The following is an 8,631-nucleotide window of genomic DNA, read 5'->3' as shown; positions in this document are numbered from 1 at the left end:
AATGAAATAAAAATGTTTCTCTTTATGACCAGTGACAAATGCAGCAACGAGATTCATCTGTTCAATGAGACTGAAGTTTGCATAAAGTTTGTATGGTTAATACATCTACAAATTTCAGTTATCTAAGTAGTAACTAAAAATTACCAAAAAGTCAGTTTTATAAAAAGATGAGTCAATTTGTCATACCTTAGAGAGTCACTGAAAAACTCTTATTCACTATGAACATGGAAAATCCACTGAACATATTTTCTTTCATTTTCTCCATGGTAAGAGTGAAATGCAAGTATTTCTCACAAACAGTGAAAGTAATGAAATGCATAAAGATCATGTAGATGGAAGCTATAGTTGTATGTTGGAGGAAGTTTAACACTGTTATTATATTAGTGTTATTAATAGTAATAGATGTCCTTACGTAGAGACCTGATAAAAGCATATCACGAATCAGGAATGTGAATAATGTCTTCTGGACTCTGTTAGAAAAATAAAACTATAATAAAATTAAAAATCTAATTAGTTTTATTAGCAATTAATTAATCAAGAAGCATCACATCTAAAATAGAGGAGTGTTCTACTGAGCATGAGTATACAGCTGGTTTTTATAAAATGGCTTTGGCAGGATCAAGAAAACGAGAGAAAGAGGGAGGGGGAGGCTGGTTAATACCAAACTGTTTCAGGTTATTTTCCTATGAATGTTGAAATATAGGAGACCTCTGTTGCAATTCAAGTATGGGGGCCTCATAGAGACTCCTATGGCATCCCTACCTGCTACTGACACTTAAAGTTCCATTGGATCTACTGGGTCAAATGGCCCCCGTGGCAGAGCAGCCTGCAGAACAACCTGATATGTCCCAGAGCCTTCTCTTATTCCTCTTTTTGGGTTGTAGGGTCAGATACAACAATTTATCTTTTATCCTTAAGGATATATACACATGCTCCATGACACTGGACTCCTAGAAAGTTCACTGGAAGGACCTGGCATTTTAGCTGGACTTTTCCCCCATGTAGCAACCATTCTGGATTTCTTCATTAACAAATCCAGAATGGTTGCTACATCCTGCTCACTTGGTCCAATCAGCATAATATCATGATAATGGACTAATGTGATACTTTGTGGGAAGGAAAGGGATCAAGAACTGCGAACTAAATTGTGATGGGGATGGAGAGTTTATGTAACCCTGAGGTAGGTCAGTAAAGGTATACTACTGGCCTTGACAGCTGAAAGCTGTTTAGTGAAGGGTATACTTACTGGATCATTTCAGTGTGAAGGGTTAGGTTTAACAGGACAAGTCTTCTCCAGCATTCTCATTTCCCTAAGCCTCTGAATCTCCTCAACAACAGTAAAATCTATTCCCATACTTGTTCATCAGGCCTCTGCTTATATGAGTAGAAAACTCAAGAAGGTTTTTTGGGAGAATAGTGGATATGCTCATGGGTCACACTATGTACCTCACCCTTTGGAGCCTTCTGTGATTGGAGCCTGGTTATAGTCCTGGAGGCAAAAGTGGGTGTTGGTTGGGTCTCTTTGGAGTATCAGCATTATCATGCTTGGTCAATACAAGTTAGTTTCTTTAGGTATATTAGGACAGGCCAGCACCACAGAGGGATGGACAGGGGATGTCTCCACCACTGTGGGTGAGGAAATCTCTTCCCTTTGGCAAAATAATTTCACTAGAGTTTAGGAGCTCAACATTCTCAGCCTCATGAGGACCCTCCCGAACATCCCCAGTTTACAAGATCTCATTCTTTCTGATCATCGTCCTCACATTACTTCAGATATCTTTTGAGACTGAGCATTAAACTCATGCCTTTCAAACAACTGAATTATGAGTACCTGTGGCTGTAATGAGCTGTTTGTTTCTCAGCACTCACCCATGGTCTCTTGTCTTGACTTCCTTGGAAACTTCAACTAGACCCTATTTAACTTGTCTTTTCTAAGAGGAAGGATATGTTTTAACAGTGGTAACAACACTCTGTTTTTCAATATCTAGGTTTGTTCTTGCTTAGTTTATACATTAAACTTTTTACTTATTTACATATTTAAGCATTTGTTCATTTACTTGTTTACTTGAGCTGAGCAATGTTACTATGCTGTCCAGGCTTATCTCAAACTTCTGGACTCAAGCGATCCTCCTACCTCTACCTCCCAATTACAAGGGCAACAGGCAGGCATCACTGAATTCTGCCTTTCATATTTGCTTATAGAGTGACAAGATATTTTATTTAGAAGACAGAGTGAATGGAAGCTGGGGAAGTGGAAATTGCATAAAGATAATTCATCTAAGTCCTAACCTGGTAATACACTGGTTTTAAACATATTTTGAAATTTTCTTATAACAATGTGTATTATTCATATATTCCAGTAACCTGTTTATCCCATTCTGCAATGCAAGAACAATATCATATCAAAAAATATAGTTCTACAACAAAATTTTAGTGACTACATAGAATTCACTATGGACATACCATAATTTATTTAAATTTATTCTGAAATTTTAAGAAGATAAGTAATGTTATAAATACTTTATATATTCATATTTAAACAAGCATTTGATTGCATTTTCATCAGGATATATATACATAATTAGACTTGGAATAGCAGGATCATTAGGAATAACATTTTAAGTTTTTGGTACAAATTGACAAATTGGCACTCACTCTGAAAAATAGGACAGGCTTGATAAGAAGAAAAAAATACAAAGCAAGATGTTCAGTACTTCACATATTTTAGCATTTAGAAACTTGAAAACACTCATCTATCTGGTGTTATTCTAAATGTTAAGATCATATTTCATTAGAAGAAAGAAATTAGAATGTATTCACCACAGAGTCATGATAAAAATTTAAGGGCATGGATATGAAAATTATCCTGAGTTGATTACTGCCCAATGTAGACATGGATCAAAACACATTATAATGGATAAGTATACGTGTCATGGATAAGTACAAACATTATGTGTCAATCAAAAAATATATTTTTAAAAAGATAATACATTTTTAAAAGGGGGAAATGATAACATTTAAAATGCAATATATATCAATAAAAGCATACACAAGTGAAAAAAGGAGAATCTATGTGGTTTCAAAGAAAATTAGTCTTCAAAGTTAACAACATTTGAAAGGTCAATATGGTATCAAAAATTTGCTCCATGGCATAGGTATATTCAAGTAAAATTACCATTATTGATATGTTGTAAAATTCCCATTTCCTTACCTCCTATTCATTTACAAGCTGCAAATCAATTTGGTTCCTAGACTGATCCATAAGTTGTAATTTAAGGTTTTAGTTCAATAAGTGGGAAATTTGACTTATTCCATTATTACAGGGTAAATGTTACCAATCAGAACTATTTCTTTGAGGGGAAAATATGGAAAAGTCAGAAAACCCCTAACTCCCTCCTACCTGTTCCAAATAAGATGACATGCCTTAAAAATGCCTTCAACATATAATAATGTGTCTTTCCACAAAAAGGACTGGATGTGGGGCTGTCAACTGGAATTTGCAGTGTCAGAGTATATATATATGTAAGATTAGAGTGCTTGCTGAGGTTGTGATAATGAGAAAGGAAATAGAGTTGGCTGGGTGTCAGGTGGTTCCTGAGGGTGGCAGTCACCTGGGAGGATGTTATAGGAGCTGAGATATTACAGGCAGCCTCTCTGATAATCCTGTATGTAACAGCATCAGTCATTAAGCTTTGTTTTTTTCTCTGAGGTAGAGGAGGGGTACCCATTAGGCAAGACTTCAAACATTTATGGATTCCTGGATATATATTACTATATTTAAGACCATCTCCTCACAAGTTTTGGCCACGTGCCTGATGGCACTGGAGTGATGTAACATCCGAATGCATGAAGTTGGTTGAAGTCAATATATGTTTAAATTGATATTCAGTACTGTGTCAGATTATATTTATATAAACTCTCCCTTATTTATCTTAAAATTTTTTATTTAGTTAATTAGTACACTTTAGACATACCCAATGATTGCATTCATCAGAGGGTATTTGCACCTGTATATGATATAACTTGATTTTTTTCCCATTTCCCTCTCTTCCCTTCAACCCTTCTTCCTCTCATTTGTTTGTTGTGAGACAGGGTCTAGCTATGTTGCCTAGGCTGACCTTGAACTCTCCTCAATCCTCCTGGTGCTGTCTCACAAGTGCTGGGATTATAGGCATCTACCACCACACCCGGCTTCCTCTCTTTTCATTTTTTGTGGATGACATGGAAACCACTAAAAACTCCATCAAAAGCCTTCTATATTTAGCTCAGTAGCATAGCCGAATACAAAGTCAACACTCAAAAATCAATAGATTTCCTATACATGAATAACAAACTCATCGTATAGAGAGAAATCAGGGAAACAACATCTTTCACAATAGCATCCAAAAAAAAAAAAAAGCTTTGTAATCAGTCTCATGAAGAAAATAAAACACTTCTACATTGAAAACTATAATACTCTGAAAAAAAGATTAAAGAAGGTATCAGAAAACGGAGAGATATTCCTTGCTCTTAGAAGAATCAATATGGTGAAAAAAGCCATAATTCCAAAATTATTATACAGATTTAATGTTGAGAACCACAAATTCACAATGGCTAGTTTTACATTATTATTATTATTATTATTTCATTAGGAGTGCACCATCCCCTTCTATCTACTAAGACTAAGACTAAAACTAAGCCTAAAGATGCTCCAATCTTTAAATAAAGGGATGCTTCAATGCAAGATTTTCATTAGTTTAAAATCACCACTGACCTCTAAATCATCCAATAATCCCTCTGATTATTGTGTACACCCAATAGTGGCTAGACGGAGTGTCTCTGTCCATCCTGAGATATTGACTTTCCAGTCCCCCTTATCATGCACTATTAAATTTGTTTTTTTCTTCATCCTTCACTGTATCTGTCACACAGGCAGTTGAGAATCTTGGCAAGGTCCCCGATAATTTAATATAATCCTAATCAAAATTCCAACAGCATATCTCATAGAATTAGAGAAAACAATCTTAAAATAATTTAAAACACAGGGTATGAAAAGACTAGACATAAGAAATAATCATAAATGCACAGACCAGTATTTGTACAATTAAGGAATAAAGAATTGTTTTAGAAACATAAATACTGTACAGATCCCCTTTTTAAACAAAGATAAATTTCTCATGATTCCTTAGCACTTATTTAAATTAGATTTCTTATAGTACTTTTAAAATATGCAGACATAAGCTTAGTATAAATGTCTTATTCTAATATGGCTATACAAACAAACAACATAAACAAAGATACAAAGTCCAACAAGAGTAAAGTTGACAATATTTGATGTGACAATTGATGCTATTTTGCTGAAATTAAAACTTTACTTGCTATATAAATGCAGCATGATGCAGATTATTCGAAGTTCAATGATTCATTTCAAAACTCTTGACTGCACATTGGGAAAGATGCTTGATCTCTTTCCATGTGGATTCTCTTGGGGCTTCTGTAAACAAGTGAGTGGATTCCTGGAAACCTAACAGATGCTAAATTTGTGCTTAGAGGAACTGAACTAAACAAGTACGGGTAACTGTTGTAGCTTGGCATAACTGACGCTATCTTGAGCCCTGCATTTAACTACTGCCCTGTATTTGATCCAGGAAAATGGAAAATTACTCAGGCTACAAGTCCCATGAATAAAGCAGAATGAGCTGTACCCACAAGAGAAAAATTAACCTGCCAAAAAAAGAAGCAGGATACAGATGTCAACCAAAAATTAATGTAAGATTCTAGCTAAATTGTTTCCAACAGTATATCTTTTTGTGGTTCTCTATTTAAAAGCTTTGTAATTTTCCAGTTCAGGGTGAGACTCTGAAATGGGTCCTTTAAATTCCAAATTTATCAATTTGGCTGCTTGAATTCCTATGTTGTTTATGAAATCACTTCATAACCAGCACTAGGATAATTATTCTCATATTTTTAATATTTAAAAATAAAAATGAGTTAATAGGCTCTGCTCACACCTCTGCAGATCCTTCAACTTCCCAACAAACTTGTGGACACTTTTGTAAGTATCTCCTGAGACTGAAGGTCAGTCAGCAAATACCTTTATGCCAAAGTTTGAGATACCTGTTTCCTTAATGTTGAAAGTAGTTATTTCTATTTTGCTTGTAAGGGAAGGGAGCTGCAATATATAGTCAACATTGATAATCCCTGGTGTTTGTCCCTCTCCCCCTTTGGCCTTGATTACTATGACAGCTTAGATTCTTCTTTATCCAGTTTGCAAAATGCCCTGGAGCTTAAATATAATCTTTGATTTTCCAAAAGTCTCAGTTTGTTTTCTGAACAGTAATACCATACTGCTAGAAATGTTCTATAACAATAACATATATGCTAAATGAAAGTGTTTCATGATGCTGATCTTTCTCCTTCAAGGTGAAGTAGATCACCAGTTGCTGAGTAACAGCAACATGAAAGAGTGACTCCACTTAGTAAGAATTCATGAAGACAATATGATTTGTCCTGTCCAAATTCTCATGCTTTAACAAGAGCATAATAGGAAGCATGAACACATAAGAATCAAAATAATAAAAATACTAGAGACCTAAACATTACGTGGCATAAAAACATAAAAGAGCAAATGTATTAGACTTGAAACACATACACCTTTCAGCTGTTGGTACAGCAGTAAGTGAAGTGGTGATTTGTGACTACCTATCCACTCTTGTGCTTCAGTAGACCCTGATAGGAATCTTTGTTCTCCTTTGAGGAGGCCTGGCGCTGGTCTTCATAAGTCACATCAAGAGGGTTGGGTATGGTATAGAATGGTGGACCAGGTAATCTGGGAAAAAGGCAGGAGATTCCAGATGAAGGAGAAAGGTGTGAATGTGGTGAATCCTAGAAAGCTGAGGAGATTGAAGACAAGAGGAAGGGGCTAGGATCTAGCTGTGCACAACAGTTCCAAGTATGGCATCATCACCTGTGGCTTGTTCCTTATTCATGTCCAGGTAGGAAGCATAATTACAAAGTTACAACTTGTATTCCTCAAAGTTTTCCCTAGAACTGGGGCTATGGAATCTGTTTAAGAACACGATAGGTAAAATATAACTAGTCTAAAAGTAAATAAGGAACTTCCAGAATTATATTCAGTACAAAATCCAATCCAGCATTCATGGGACACTTGAATGCCTAAAGATAGAACAATATTACAACAGAGTATTTGCAGGAAATGTAGAAAATTGGTAAACAAAATTCCAAAATAGCTTAATTTTTGTCCTTTATGAGATTACTATGCATATACGAAGCCGCTGTCCAGGTTTTTAAGATTTCTGGCAGGACTGACAATCATTGTATGGTCTCCAACCAAAGGGGAATAGAGGAGGGAAAGCACGTCGCCTGCTGCCGCCTTGTGGCAGATTCGTGTAGTTAATGACCACAGACTGAAAGCCAACAGTTTGGGTCCTTGATGTATCAAGTAACTTGTAAAAATCACTTGAAATCACGGAGTCCACTTTGTCTTTAAAGAATTTCTACTTTACTTAAATTATAATGCAGAGAAAAGCAATAAGAGTTTTAAAAACAAGTGAAGTCAAATATTAAGTATTCAGTTAGCACTGGTAACAGTGTTCTCCCATTTTTGAACGAAGAGAAAACTAAATTTTTGTAGCTTTCAGAAAAGATGTTATCTCATCAATATCTGGAGAATATAGTTACTTTGATGGTTAATTTTACGTTCCAACTTGACTGGGTACTTTTCAACAGGTGGTCTATCAAATAAAGTTCTCAAATTTGTGCTTCACCAATAGAAGCGTCGTCTATTTAGAGTCAATTAATTTTTTCTGCGCTATGCCAGGATTCTAGTACCAGGTACCAAAAACCTTTGTCCGTTATTCACCTTCTTACTTTATGAACAATTTATGACTGCCCAGAAGATGGAACATACAATACCAAAATCTTTACACTAGTGGACATACAGTATAGATTGCATTTGCTTTTCTCCTAGCAAGCCTACATTTTGTTTTCAATCATTTGTTTTTGAAAGTACAGCAATCTTTCAGACATTTCTAATGTTTATTGGCTGTTCCTAGGTAGTTTTCATAGTTTCAGATGGCATACAGCTTTTTATTGCTAGGTTAGATTCTTTTCTCATAATTAAAACACAGATACTTGGTTTAATGGAATGAGAATAAGCATTTATCAACTAACTAAAAAACAACGCCCCCAACCCAAGGTCTAATTAGATTAAAATCGACTAAAATTGAGATCACAGATTTCTAATTGATGGTATGATCCTTTTCCTTGGTTAATTTTTTGTCATTCCCCTCCCCCTAAAACACCAAAAACACAAGAGCAGTAGCTGTCCTTTCTGTTTACACAAGAATAGTAGTTTTCAATCTTATTTGCATTTTACACGTTAGGCGGGTGGGAAGAGAGCATTAAAAAAGAAAGCGTCTTTGTTCAGATCCTGCCCTGGAGGAACCAAAACTCCCCAGACGAGTTTTTTCTAAGAAGAATCCACAAAACCCGATATTCCTGAGGGCTTTTTTACTTTCCCCTGAACACTTCTTTTCAAGATAGGGGAGCCAATGACAAATTTTTCCCAGGTGCCTGAGGCTAATCGTCTCCCCTGTAACTGACAGAAGAAGGACCACCCAACTGGCAGTC

Source organism: Cavia porcellus, unplaced genomic scaffold, assembly GCF_034190915.1.
Source record: "Cavia porcellus strain 051 isolate PalLab524CR breed Dunkin Hartley unplaced genomic scaffold, mCavPor4.1 scaffold_1, whole genome shotgun sequence".
In the NCBI taxonomy this organism is placed as follows: domain Eukaryota; kingdom Metazoa; phylum Chordata; class Mammalia; order Rodentia; family Caviidae; genus Cavia; species Cavia porcellus.
The sequence above is the reverse complement of the archived record's forward strand: the minus strand, read 5'-3'. Positions refer to the sequence as shown.